Source organism: Cynara cardunculus (genome assembly GCF_001531365.2).
Source record: "Cynara cardunculus var. scolymus isolate 2C chromosome LG 2, CcrdV1, whole genome shotgun sequence".
Lineage (NCBI taxonomy): Eukaryota > Viridiplantae > Streptophyta > Magnoliopsida > Asterales > Asteraceae > Cynara > Cynara cardunculus.
The window spans coordinates 40,285,618-40,300,187 of record NC_037529.1 but is presented as its reverse complement, the minus strand read 5'-3'; the positions used below and the strand labels follow the sequence as shown (position 1 = coordinate 40,300,187).

The 14,570-nt window shown below is 40.3% G+C and overlaps 2 non-coding genes across 2 annotated transcripts; both read right to left on the bottom strand.

The window, feature by feature from the left end:
• Window positions 1-439: 439 nt before the first annotated feature.
• LOC112508302 lies at window positions 440-546 on the bottom strand. Its single transcript, XR_003068683.1, has one exon. It is a non-coding gene; the product is annotated as a small nucleolar RNA R71 (small nucleolar RNA).
• Window positions 547-6,811: 6,265 nt separating this feature from the next.
• LOC112508285 lies at window positions 6,812-6,918 on the bottom strand. Its single transcript, XR_003068667.1, has one exon. It is a non-coding gene; the product is annotated as a small nucleolar RNA R71 (small nucleolar RNA).
• Window positions 6,919-14,570: the final 7,652 nt, after the last annotated feature.

The window sequence follows — 14,570 nt, the reverse complement described above, 5'->3', positions numbered from 1 at the left end:
CACTTTAAACCGTACCATGGGGGGATAATCCACCTCCTCGGGAAGCCACGGTTAAAATTGCCGATGACAAAAATAGAGGCATACGGGACTACGCAACTCCCGAATTTGGTCAATTGGCCTCGGGRATWGGTAGRCCCGAAATGACAGCAACATCTTTTGAACCCAAGCCGGTAATGTTTCAAATGATTTTCGCAATGTGTCAGTTTGGGGGATTATCTTCGGAAGATCCGCACTCTCATTTGAAATCTTTTATAGAAATGACGAATCATTTTAAAATTCCCGGAGTCATGCAAGAAGCCTTACGCTTGACACTTTTCCTTTACACATTAAAGGATAGAGCTAGAGTATGGCTAAATTCTCAACCACCAAACTCGATCCTTACTTGGAATGATTTGGCGGAAAAATTTCTAAAAAATATTTTCCTCCGATGAGGAATGTAAAAATTAGAAATGAAATTATGACGTTTCGCCAAGAAGAAGATGAAGCGGTATCGAATGCATGATAGAGATTCAAGGACCTTCTACGGAAGTGTCCTCATCATGGAATCCTTCATTGTATTCAATTGGAATCCTTTTATAATGGACTTTTTAGTGCCGGTAAAATTATTCTTGACGCAACGGCCAGTGGCGCTTTCACAACTAAAACCTATAATGAGGGGTATTACATTTTGGAACGAATTTCTAATAATAATACTGAATGCTCTAACTCTCGTGCTATTATTTCTAAATCTGCCTCAGGAATTCATGAGCTTGATGCCATTTCTTCTTTGAATGTCCAAATTGTAGCTTTAACTAATTTGGTTAAAAACAATTTAAACTTGAATGGGGAAAATAATCAAGTTCAATCCATAATGTCAAATTCTTCCATGACTGAATCTTATGTTTTCTGTGGTGAAAATCATTCTTATGTGTTTTGCCCCGTAAACTCGGTTTCGATAAATTATGTTGGGAGTCATGCTAGAAATAACCCATTTTCTCCTACATACAATCCAAATTGGAGAAATCATTCAAATTTTTCATTGGCCGGAAATCCTGGACTTTAACCTCCCGGGTAACCCAAGTCCAAAATCGACCTCCGAATCCCCCGGGATTCCATCAAGGTGGTCATCACATGTACTAAAGCAGGAAATCTTCACAAGCACATACACCTAGGCAACAAATTGCATCGAAGTAATGGTTCGCTCGAATCTTTACTTAAAGGTTTTATAAACCAAACTAATGCCACCTTGAGGAATTTTGACACCCAACTCGGCCAATATGCCGCTGATCTCAAGAATAGACCTCAAGGAACCTTGCCTAGTGACACAGAAACACCTAAGGAACATGTCAAGGCCGTGACTTTAAGAAGTGATGAGAACTTGGGAGAATCTAGTAACACAAAAGAAACAACTAATGAAACGATTTGTCAAGAAAACATTTCACATTCTTTTGACACATCAAAATTTACAGATTTGTTTCCTCCAACTGAAGTAACACATAATCCAATTTATGTCCAGGAAACAACAACTCTGCCCAGTTCCAGCACCACCCAGACTCCACCTGACACTGCCCACAGTGGGCAGAAACAGCCCACTCCCCAATAGAAAAAGACCGGTCCAACATATTTAAATATGAGAGATTTACCTTTTTCAGGTAGGATGAAAGCCAAAAATGTGGATGTACATTTTAAGAAGTTCTTAGACATCTTTAAGCAACTCCACATTAACATACATTTGGTAGAATCTCTCGAGCAAATGCTTTGCTATGTTAAATTTTTGAAAGACATCCTTAATAAAAAGAGAAGGCTAAGTGAATTTGAGACCGTGTCTTTGACAAAGGAATGTAGTGCTCTTCTTACTTGCAAAATTCCCCCAAAATTAAAAGACCCGGGAAGTTTCACCATCTTATGCTCAATTAAAGGGAAATAAGTAGGTCATGCCTTGTGCAACCTTGGAGCAAGTATAAATCTCATGCCTTTGTCCATCTTTAATAAATTGGGAATAGGAGAAGTCCGACCACCCACCGGGACTTTGCAAATAGCGGATAGGTCTTTGGCGTATCCAAAAGGCAAAATTGAAGACATTTTGGTTGAAGTGGACAAATTCATTTTTCCGAACGACTTTCTAGTGTTAGATTATGAAGCCGATAGGAATGTTCCGATCATCTTAGGAAGACCCTTTCTTGCCACGGGTAGAACATTGATTGACATGCAAAAGGAAGAGTTGACCATGAGAGTGAATGACCAGCAGGTGACTTTCAATGTGCTTAAAACTATTAAGTTCAATGGGGAAATTGAGGACTATTCGTCTATTTACTCAGTAGGTGAAGATTTAGATCTAAGTTTGATAGACTATGTCCACAGTGGAGACAATATGGGTATGACAGAAGACATTTGTGAAGAAGACTTACTTGAGGACATAGCTGCCTTTGAACAGTTAGATTTTAAAGATATACCAACCCAAACCTCATCCATTGTAGAATCACCCGACTTGGAGTTAAAACCACTTCTTTCACATCTTAAGTATGCATATTTTATGGAAGAAGAAAAATTACCTGTAATTATTTCTTCCAACTTAAGTAGTGAACAAGAAGAAAGGTTGATAGATTTGCTGAAAGACCACAAGAAAACCTTTGGTTGGACCATAGCCGATATTAGGAGAATAAGTCCCTCCCTTTGCCAACATAAGATAATTTTGGAAGAAAATAGTGGTTGAAAGGTGCAACCTCAAAGAAGACTAAATCCCATCCTGAAATAAGTTGTTAAGAAGGAAATCTTGAAGTGGTTAAACGCGGGTATCATATACCCCATTGCTAGTAGTGGTTGGGTATGTTTGGTACAATGTGTACCAAAGAAAGGTGGTACCACGGTAATCACCAATGACAAAAACAAACTTATCCCAACTAGGACCATCACCGGGTGGATAATTTGTATGGACTATAGGCAATTGAACTTAGCTACTAAGAAAGATCATTTCCCTTTACCTTTGATAGATCAAATGCTAGATAGATTGGCCGGAAAAGAATTTTATTGCTTTTTGGATGGATACTCGAGATACAATAAAATTCACATTGCACCCGAAGACCAAGAAAAAACCACTTTCACTTGTCCTTTAGAAACTTTTGCTTTCCGATGTATGCCATTTGGTTTGTGTAATGCACCGACCACTTTCCAACGTTGTATGATGTCTATTTTTTCGGATATGATTGAGGATACCATGGAAGTTTTTATGGACGATTTTTCGGTTATTGGCACTAATTTTGAAAATTGCCTTGAAAACCTAAAGAAAAGTTTGGAAATATGTGAGACCCATGACTTGATTTTAAATTGGGAAAAAAGCCATTTTATGGTACAAGAGTGAATTGTTTTGGGATACATGGTGTCTAAAAAAGGTTTGGAAGTTGACAAAGCAAAAATTAAGGTGATAGTGCAATTGCTCGAACCAACTTCGGTCAAAGGCATTTGTAGTTTTTTGGGACATGCGAATTTTTAACCGACGGTTTATTAAGGATTTTTCTAAAATTGCAAAACCCTTATGTAACTTGTTGCATGTTGACCAAACTTTTGAGTTCACCTCCGAATGTAAAAAGGCTTTCGAAACAATAAAAAATGTTCTTGCCTCGGTACCCATTATCATTACTCCAAATTGGTACCTACCTTTTGAGGTAATGTGTGACGCGAGTGATTGGGCCGTAGGTGCCGTTTTGGGATAAAGGCAAAACAAGATTTTTCACCCCATTTACTACGCAAGTAAAACTCTTGTTGAAGCTCATTTAAATTATACCACAACGAAGAAAGAATTACTTGCAGTAGTATTTGCTTTTGATCGTTCTCGGTCATACTTGATTGGTACTAAAGTCACTGTTCATACAGATCATTTTGTGATCAAGTATTTATTTAATAAAGTTGATGCTAAGCCACGACTTATTAGATGGATTCTTCTCTTGCAAGAATTTGATCTAGAGATTGTTGACCAAAAGGGAAGTGACAATCAAGTGGCCGATCACCTTTATAGAATTGAAAGAAATGTATCAAGTAGGGAGAGTCATGAGATTACGAAAGGTTTCTCGGATGAATATGGTTTGGCCTTACAACATCCTTGGTATGCAGATATTGCCAACTATCTTGCATGTGGCCTTAAACCATATCATTTTCAGAGAAATCGGTTTAAAAAATTTCTTCACGATTGCAAGCATTATTTATGGGACAATCCGTTCCTCTATAAAATGGGATCAGACCAAATTTTGAGAAAATGTGTCCTGGATGATGAAATCCAAGCTTTGTTAAAGGAGTGTCACGCATTGACGTACGGTGGCCACTTTGGTGGACAACGTACGGCCGCTAAAATTTTACAAAGAGGATGTTTTTTGGCCCAACATGTTTAAAGATGCTTTCAAATTTGTGAAGAGTTGTGAGCAATGCGAACACATGGGAAATTTGTCTCGAAAAAAATGAGATGCCCTTGAACAATATCTTAGAAGTTGAACCTTTCGATGTTTGGGTTGTTGATTTCATGGGACCATTTTCCATGTCTTTTAACAATCAATGCATTTTGGTTGCGGTTGACTATGTTTCCAAATGGATAGAAGCCAAGGCTTGCCCAAGAAATTATGCCAAAACGGTAGTGAAATTTTTGCATAAAAATATTTTTGTTTGTTTTGGAACTCCCTGATAACTCTCATTTTGTGAGGGTTATTTGTTGTTCAATATCCCTATTTTATTGTATCGTTGGTACCCATTTTACTCTTATCTTGTATTTTTGGTCCAAAATATGTTAAGAGGTGATGAAAAGTCAAGAATTTAATTATTTTCTAAAAAACCCATTACTGTTGGTAAAATGCCCACTTTCTGCTCGCGTACATCCTATGGCGGATTTGCATCTAGTTAGGTTTGAACAAAATTCAGATATTCATTCTCTTGGATATTAATGAGATTTAATTCTAAGTTCAGATCTAAACATTGAGTTGCTTGGAGGAATGGGCCTGATTATGTGATAAAAGACAAAGAAAGTACTCCTACCAATATTTTGATTGAAAAGCCTTCTTTTCATAATTTATTGGAGTACTTTACCTTTTGCAACCTTTCAAGAAGAAGTGACATGGCCAGAGATAAAGTAGACTTGTGGTGATGGGAGGTCCTTACCCTTTGGACAATGCAGATTTTTATCCATTGGACAAAGAGTTTGTATAGTCCTCACCTTTTCCTATATTTTGAAGACTTTCTATCAGCTGAAAGGCAATCCAACCCACCAGCAATTTAGCTAAGCAACATTGGAGCATTCTCTCAAGCTTTACAGCAGTAGAGCAAGTTTAATTTCTGCTTGTAATTTAATTTTCGTAGTTAGTCTTTAATTCTCGCCACTGTGTATTGTATGCCCTCTGTGGGCAACAGTTTAAGTATTATTTTTAGTTCAAGTATTTCTTATGCATTTTTCTTCTTCTGTTTCCGTTATGTTTTCTGATTTCATTATGAGCTAAGCACCCCTTTGGGTGTGGGTGTGAGTCAAGCTTAAGAATTTGAGGGCACACTTGGGTGTTGCCATTTTTATTGATTCTTAAGCTTGGTCATTTAAGTCTAGACATAAACTCAACGAAGATAAGCCGATCACTTTGAAGTGTTAATATTAGATCCTTGATCCAGATATGGGCGGATCTGAAATACGGCTTAGATGATGCACAAAGATTTGAGAGAGACTTTTATAATCACGCAGAGATGCGGGTTTTGCATGTTTTTAGCTTTTGTTCAGATATTAGTCGAGTTTATGCTACAATACGTTGTGAGCATAAATCTTCAGGCTAGTGGAACCAGATATCTTTTTATCTAGTAGCTAATTCGGCAAGTTTAAGATTCATAAAACTGGACGCTTTGTGGCACTTTGTGGCCACAGTATATAATAATTCACTTTCGAGAGGTAGGAGTTCTTATAGAGGTCCCATGAGTCTCTGACCAAATTTTTTCTACAATATTCTTAAGCAAAGCTTACACCCATACCCGTCTTTTAATATTAAAGGTTTATTTCATATTTAAACGCTTTGCACCAATCAAAACTCATCTTTTTTCTCAGTAGGTCCGGTCCCTGTGGAAACGATCTTGGTACTATACCACTCTATTACTTGAAGCGATCATAGTGTCGGCGTGCACTGGCACTGCCACTTTGGGGACTTTGTGCCCACTGTGTGCACACTTATGATTTTAGCACAACAAGTTTTTGGCGCCGCTGCCGGGGATTGGCGCGATTTTTATCCTAAGATATTGATTTTCATTTGGGCCTTGGTCAGTTGTTTCATTCGCTGTTCCTGTGTTGTATGCCACGGCTACAACACGGTGATCTTTTACCTCTTGATCTTGAGTTAGAAAGAACCATTAGGAGACGAAGAAGAGGTAAAAACAATCGGTGAAATCCCAACCGTACCATGGGGGATAATCCACCTCCTCGGGAAGCCACGGTCAATATTGCCGATGACAAAAATTGAGGCATACGGGACTACGCAACTCCCAAATTTGGTCAATTGGCTTCGGGAATTGGTAGACCTGAAATGACAGCAACATCTTTTGAACCCAAGCCGATTATGTTTCAAATGATTTCTGCTATGGGTCAGTTTGGGGGATTATCTTCGGAAGATCCGCACTCTCATTTGAAATCTTTTATTGAAATGACGAATCATTTTAAGATTCCCGGAGTTACTCAAGAGGCCTTACGCTTGACGCTTTTCCTTTTACATTAAAGGATAGAGCTAGAGCATGGCTAAATTCCCAACCACCAAACTCGATCCTTACTTGGAATGATTTAGCGGAAAAATTTCTAAAAAAATAATTTCCTCCGACTAGGAATGTAAAGATTAGTAATGAAATTATGGCGTTTCGCCAAGAAGAAGATGAAACGGTATCGGATGCATGGGAGAGATTCAAGGACCTTCTTAGGAAGTGTCCTCACCACGGAATCCCTCATTGTATTCAATTGGAAACGTTTTATAATGGACTTTCTAGTCCTGCTAAGATTATCCTTGACGCAACGGCCGGTGGTGCTTTTACAGCTAAAACCTACAACGAGGGGTATGACATTTTGGAACGAATTTCTAATAATAATACTGAATGGTCTAACCCTCGTGCTGTCATTTCTAAATCTGCCACGGGCGTTCATGAGCTTGATGCCATTTCTTCTTTGAATGCCCAAATTGTTGCTCTAACTAGTTTGGTTAAAAATAATTTAAACTTGAATGGGGAAAAGAATCAAGTCCAATCCATAATGTCTAATTCTTCCATAACTGAATCTTGTGTTTTCTGTGGTGAAAGTCAATCTTATGAGTTTTGCCCCGGAAACCCCGTTTCGGTAAATTATGTTGGGAACCATACAAGAAATAGCCCATTTTCTCTAACGTACAATTCGAATTGGAGAAATCATCCGAATTTTTCATGGGCCGGAAATCAAGGACTTCAACCCCCCAGGGCAACTCAAGTCAAAAACCAACCTTCGAATCCCCCGGGATTTAATCAAGGAGGTCATCACATGCAAGGAGGTCATCACATGCAAGGTAATCATCACATGTACCAAAGCGGACAATCTTCACAATCACATGCACCTAGGCAACAAAATGCATCGGAGGGTAATGGTTCACTTGAATCTTTACTTAAACGTTTTATAAACCAAACCAATGCCACCTTGAGGAGTTTTGAGACCCAACTTGGCGAATTTGCCACAGATATCAAGAATAGACCTCAAGAAACTTTTCCTAGTGACATGGAAATACCTAAGGAACATGTCAAGGCTGTGACTTTAATAAGTCATAAGAACTTGGGAGACTCTAATGCCGAAAAGGAAACACCTAGTTAGCCGATTTGTCAAGAAAATATTTCACATTCTTTTGACACATCGAAATTTCCAGTTCTATTTCCTACAGCTGAAGAAGCTCAAATTCCAGTTTCTGTTCCAGAAATAGCAGCTTTGCCCAGTTCCAGCACCTCCCAGTCTCTAACTGACACTGCTCACAGTGGGCAGAAACTGCCTACAACCCAGCAGAATAAGACCGGTCCAACTGATTTAGATCTAAGAGATTTACCTTTTCCAGGTAGGATGAAAGCCAAAAATGTGGATGTTCAGTTTAAGAAGTTATTGGACATCTTTAAACAACTCCACATTAACATACCTTTGGTAGAAGCTCTCGAGCAAATGCCAAGCTATGTTAAATTTTTGAAAGACATCCTCAATAAAAAAAGAAGACTTAGTGAATTTGAGACCGTGTCTTCGTCAAAGGAATGTAGTGCCCTTCTTACTTGCAAAATTCCCCCAAAGTTGAAAGACCCAGGAAGTTTCACCATCCCGTGCTCTATTGGAGGAAAAGAAGTAGGTCATGCCTTGTGTGACCTTGGGGCAAGTATAAACCTCACGCCTTTGTCCATTTTTAATCAGTTGGGAATTGGGGAAGTTCGACCTTCTACCGTGACTTTGCAATTAGTGGATAGGTCCTTGGCATATCCGAAAGGTAAAATTGAAGACATCTTGGTTAAAGTGGACAAATTCTTCTTTCCAGCCGACTTTCTAGTGTTAGATTATGAAGCCGATAGGAATGTTCCAATCATCTTAGGGAGACCCTTTCTTGCTACGGGTAGGACATTGATTGACGTACAAAAGGGTGAGTTGACCATGAGAGTGAATGACCAGCAGGTGACTTTCAATGTGTTTAAGACTCTTAAGTTCAATGGGGAGATTGAGGACTGTTCATCTATTTACTCAGTAGGTGAAGATATAGATCTAAGTTTGATCGACTATGTCCACAGTGGAGACACTATGGGCACAGCAAAAGACATTTGTGAAGAAGACTTACTTGAGGACATAGCTGCCTTTGAACAGTTAGATTTTAAWGATATACCAACCCAAACCCCGTCCATTATAGAAGCACCYGATTTGGAGTTAAAACCACTRCCTTCACATCTTAAGTATGCATATCTTATGGAAGGAGAAAAATTKCCCRTGATTATTTCTTCCAACTTAAGTGATRAAYAAGAGGAAAGGTTGATAGATTTGCTGAAGGACCATAAGAAAACTTTCGGTTRGACCATAGCTGATATTAGGGGAATAAGCCCGTCCCTTTGCCAACATAAGATTATATTGGAAGAAAATAGTGTTGGGAAGGTACAACCTCAAAGAAGGCTAAATCCAATCATGAAAGAAGTGGTTAAGAAGGAAATCTTGAAGTGGTTAGACGCGGGTATTATTTACCCCATTGCTAGTAGCGGTTGGGTAAGTCCGGTTCAATGCGTGCGTAAGAAAGGTGGTACTACGGTAATCACCAATGACAAGAACGAACTTATCCCAACTAGAACCGTTATCGGGTGGAGGATTTGTATGGACTATAGGCAATTGAACTTAGCTACTAAGAAAGATCACTTCTCTTTGCCTTTCATAGGTCAAATGCTAGATCGGTTGGCCGGAAAGGAGTTTTATTGTTTTTTGGATGGGTACTCGGGATACAATCAAATCCATATTGCACCCGAAGATTAAGAGAAAACTACTTTCACTTGTCCCTTTGGAACTTTTGCTTTCCGACGTATGCCATTCTGTTTATGTAATGCTCCGGCCACTTTCCAACGATGTATGATGTCTATTTTTTCGGATATGATTGAGGACACTATGGAAGTTTTTATGGATGATTTTTCGGTTATTGGCACTAATTTCAAAAATTGTCTTGAAAATTTGAAGAAAAGTTTGGAGAGATGTGAAACCCATGACTTGATTTTAAATTGGGAAAAATGGCATTTTATGGTACAAGAGGGAATTGTTTTGGGTCACATGATTTCAAAGAAAGGTTTGGAAGTCGATAAAGCTAAAATTGAGGTGATAATGCAATTTCCCGAACCTATTTCGGTGAAAGGCATTCGTAGCTTTTTGGGACATGCGGGTTTTTACCGACGGTTTATTAAGGATTTTTCTAAAGTTGCAAAACCCCTATGTAACTTGTTGCATGTTGACCAAGCTTTTGAGTTCACCTCCGATTGTAAAAAGGCTTTTGAAACAATCAAGAATGCTCTTGTCTCGGCACCCATTATTATCACTCCCGATTGGTCCCTATCTTTTGAGGTAATGTGTGACGCAAGTGATTGGGCCGTGGGTGCCGTTTTGGGACAAAGGCAAAATAAAATTTTTCACCCCATATACTACGCAAGTAAGACTCTTATTGAAGCCCAATTAAATTATACAACCACAGAAAAAGAATTACTTGTGGTAGTATTTGCTTTTGATCATTTCCGTTCATACTTGATTGGTACCAAAGTCATTGTTCATACAGATCATTTTGCAATAAAGTATTTATTTAACAAAGTTGATGCAAAACCACGACTTATTAGATGGATTCTTTTATTACAAGAATTTGATCTTCAGATTGTTGACCGAAAGGGATGTGACAATCAAGTGGCCGATCACCTTTCTAGAATTGAAGGAAATGTGTCAACTAGGGGGAGTCATGAGATTAAGGAAGTTTTCCCGGATGAATTTGTTTTGGCCATACAACACAATTTTCAAAAACAAAATCCTTGGTATGCAGATATTGCCAACTATCTTACATATGGCCTTAAACCATATCATTTTCAGGAAAACCGATTTAATTTTTTTTTACGATTGCAAGCATTATTTGTGGGACGATCCATCCCTTTTTAAATTAGGATCGGATCAAATTTTGAGAAAATGTGTCCCGGATGATGAAATCCATGCTCTGTTAAAAGAATGTCATACATCACCGTATGGAGGCCACTTTGGTGGACAACGTACGGCCGCTAAAATTTTACAAAGCGGATTTTTTTGGCCTACCATGTTTAAAGATGCTTTTGAATTTGTGAAGAGTTGTGACCAATGCCAACGCATGGGAAATTTGTCCCAAAGAAATGAGATGCCCTTGAACAATATTTTGGAAGTCGAACTTTTCAATGTTTGGGGTATTGACTTTATGGGACCATTTCCCATGTCTTTTCACAATCAGTACATTTTGGTTGCGGTAGACTATGTCTCCAAATGGATAGAAGCAAAGGCGGGCCCAAGAAATGATGCCAAAACGGTAGTGGAATTTTTGCCTAAAAACATTTTTGTTCATTTTGGAACACCCCGAGCATTGATAAGCGATGAAGAGACTCATTTCATAAACAAAGTGTTAAGTACCACTCTTGAGAAGTACAACATCCGACATAAAGTAGCCACGGCTTACCACCCATAAACCAATGGTCTTGTGGAACTTTCGAATCGTGAGATAAAAAATATTTTAGAAAAAGTGGTTAAGCCAAATCGTAAAGATTGGTTGCTTAAATTGAATGATGCACTTTGGGCCTACCGTACCGCTTTCAAGACTCCATTGGGCATGTCTCCGTACCAACTTGTTTTTGGAAAATCTTGTCACCTTCCGTTGGAGTTAGAGTATAAGGCATTTTGGGCTATTAAGGAATTAAATTTAAATGCAACTCTAGCGGGAGAGAAAAGAAAGCTCCAACTCAATGAGTTGGAAGAGTGGAGGTGCCAAGCCTACGAAAATGCCAAAATTTATAAAGAAAAAACGAAAATGTGGCACGATCGTAGGATCAATCAAAGAATTTTTGAAAAATGTCAAAAAGTGCTTCTTTTTAATTCTAGGTTGAGGCTTTTCCCCAGAAAACTCAAATCTAGATGGTCGGGACCTTTTACTATAGTTGAAGTGGGAAAGTTTGGAACTATCGATCTCTTGAACCCACAAGACAATACGGTTTTTTAAAGTGAATGGGCATCGGGTCAAGCATTTCTTCCCTGAAAGAATGCAAGATCCACGCCAAAAATCTCTCTGATTAATTGTCAAACTTTCTGTTGTAAATAGTGTAAATATTTCTAATTGTTGTGCTTCTTGTTTATTTCATGCAGATATGCTCACAGTAAGCATCTCATGCTTACATTCTGAAGTGGGTTTTGGTTAATATTTTTTTGAATATTGGCGGGTTTTTGTGCAATCTTCCAAGGAAATGGAAGGGAAATTAAGAAAAGAAATGGGTTTATTTTTGAAAAAAGGTGATGATGATTTTTCTGAAATTGAAGGCTTGTGTAAGTGATTTGACTAGTACCATGACAACATTTTTTTTCAAATCAATTGACCTTACAAAGGTTTTGCATGGAAAAGGGGCGGTTACCTAGGCAATACCCACCGGTTATCTATGAAAAAGGGGGAAAATCATTTTTTACTTCACTATTCATCTTCTCCTCTCTCTTATCATGGATAGAACAAGGAACAATCCAACCGGCCGGCACCCTTATCGTCCGCCTACTCGCCGTTCTACTCGCGGGACCGTCACCGGCGATGCCTCATCATCCGCTCCAATGGAAACATCAGTCGGCTCGTCGATGCCTTATTCAACGCCCCTCTCGCCGGACCCCATTGCTTTTGCTCCATCGGCAAGACATTCATCAACCACTGGTGCCGGTCAGTCATCCACCGTGCGGGTCGACTACGACGAGTATCATGCCATTCTCATTCCGGTTAGTATCACTCAAACTCCTCCCCTATTTACCACCATTTTTACCCCTTCCACCATTATTCACACTACCACCACCATCGGCGCTGATCCGTTTACTTCACGACCCCTTTTCCTAGCCCTAACCATACCACCCTCTATAACCCCTCTATCTAACCCCATCCCACCACCGATTAACCCTACACCCACTCAACAGCCCCCTATTCCCCTTCCCTCAACACCACTCGGCGCAACCACCATACACGATTTCGACCTAAACCTTAGTGATACCTTATGGGAGGAGTTCCATTTTGACTTTGAAGCAAGTGCTTCTACTAATGATGAAGATTTATTTCCTTTTTCTGTTCCTGAGTCAATAGAAGAATCACCACAGCAACCCCCTGAGACTCAAACAGAAAATGAACTTCTTGTTGAGGAAATACCTGTCACTGCCCCCAGTGGGCAGACTGTGAGCACATAAACCTCCTCGGGAAGTATTGAAAGTTCAAGTTCAGAGTATGTTATTCCTCAACCATTACCAAAACCAGTACCTGAAGACAGTGATTATGAGGATGAGATGGCACAAGACTTAGAAAATGCTGAAGATGTGGCCAAGGAAGAGGAGGAAAGGGAGGATTTTGAAGTGGAGGTTTTGGAAGTCAGTAAGCCAAAACCTTCTAAAAAGAGGAAGGCGGCAGCAAAGCAGAAGAAGCAGCAAGCCCCGAAGAAAAAGAAAGACAAGGTGAATCCATTTTAAGAGAGGTACGACCGTATCAAAAATAATAAAATTCTTCTTGAACGGGCCTTTGACCCACGGTTGGTCAACTCTTTTATGGCTATCAAGCACCATTTGGTGGCTTTGCAGTGGGAACATATGGTGGTTGCCCCTTTAAGGGCCAACGTATCTTGGGTAACCGAGTTTTACACGGCCGTTGGCACCACCAAGAGCATTTCGGTGAATATTCGGGGTAAGAAAGTTGATTGGTCAGGGCCAAAGCTTAATGCGGCCCTCGGACTCATCCCACCACCGGAATGCTCATTTGCATAGATTATGAAAGGGACTCTTGAAGTTGCCGATGATGATATCGCATCCCTCCTTACGCTCCCCGATCGTGGATGGTCGAGGATCAACCGGCGCCAAATCATTTTGGCCGCCTATCTCAACACGGAGGCGGGACTTTGGTTTCACTTTTTGCGACACAATTTAATCCCCACTGTTCATGATAGTACAGTCTCATGAGACCGATGCGTCCTCCTTTATTGCATAATGAGCGAGTTGCCAAACAACCTTGGGCCGATTATACATGCATCCATTTTGGCCGCCTCTCAAAGGACGCATTCACGCCTAGTTTTTCTGGCCCTTATCACGAAGCTTATGGCCACGGCTAGGGTCCCTACCAATGATGAGGATACAATTGTTGTCGGCTCTCCCTTTTTGGGACAGAACACGGTCGACCGTCGACATAGAGCCTCTCGGCCTATTTAAATTTGCAGAATCCCGTACCGATCGAGAGAATTGCGGAGGAACCCATGGCGCCACCAACTGATCAACCAAATGTGCCACCGGTCGATGTTCCCGAGCCACAGGTTGACGTTGTTTCTGAGCCACCCGCCGCACATATATCGGAGCCACCCGTTGCCCCCATGACCGAACCATCTACGAAGATCCCAAGATGTGGCGATGATGAGGCCAGCCCATCCGAGCCACCTCCAAGCAATCCTTTAGTCTCGGGGTATGGGTCGGCCACTTGGCTGTCCGTCTTGGCACTCCAATGGGAGGAGACGAATCAAAAGTTGGAGGCGATATTGAAGAAGGTGGGGAGCATAGAAGATCGAGTCTCCGATTTGGAAAAGAAGAATGCTCGCTTTTGGGCGTATACTCGAGATTGGAACCAGGTGGAAAGATAGCTTTACGGGCGTCAAGATACCCTCTTGACATCCCAACTTCCAAGGTTCCCTAGTGGTCTTTGCCCTCCCCAAGTTTAGTGTTTCCCGCCCCTGTAGACTCACATGCCGGTTACTTCCATTGTTGTTGCGCCTTTTGCTCCTGCTCCTCATGTTCCTGTTGCTGCTACAGTCCCTGCCACCACTGTGATCATTCCTGCTGTTGCTGTTCCCGTTGCTGCTCCCATTGTCCA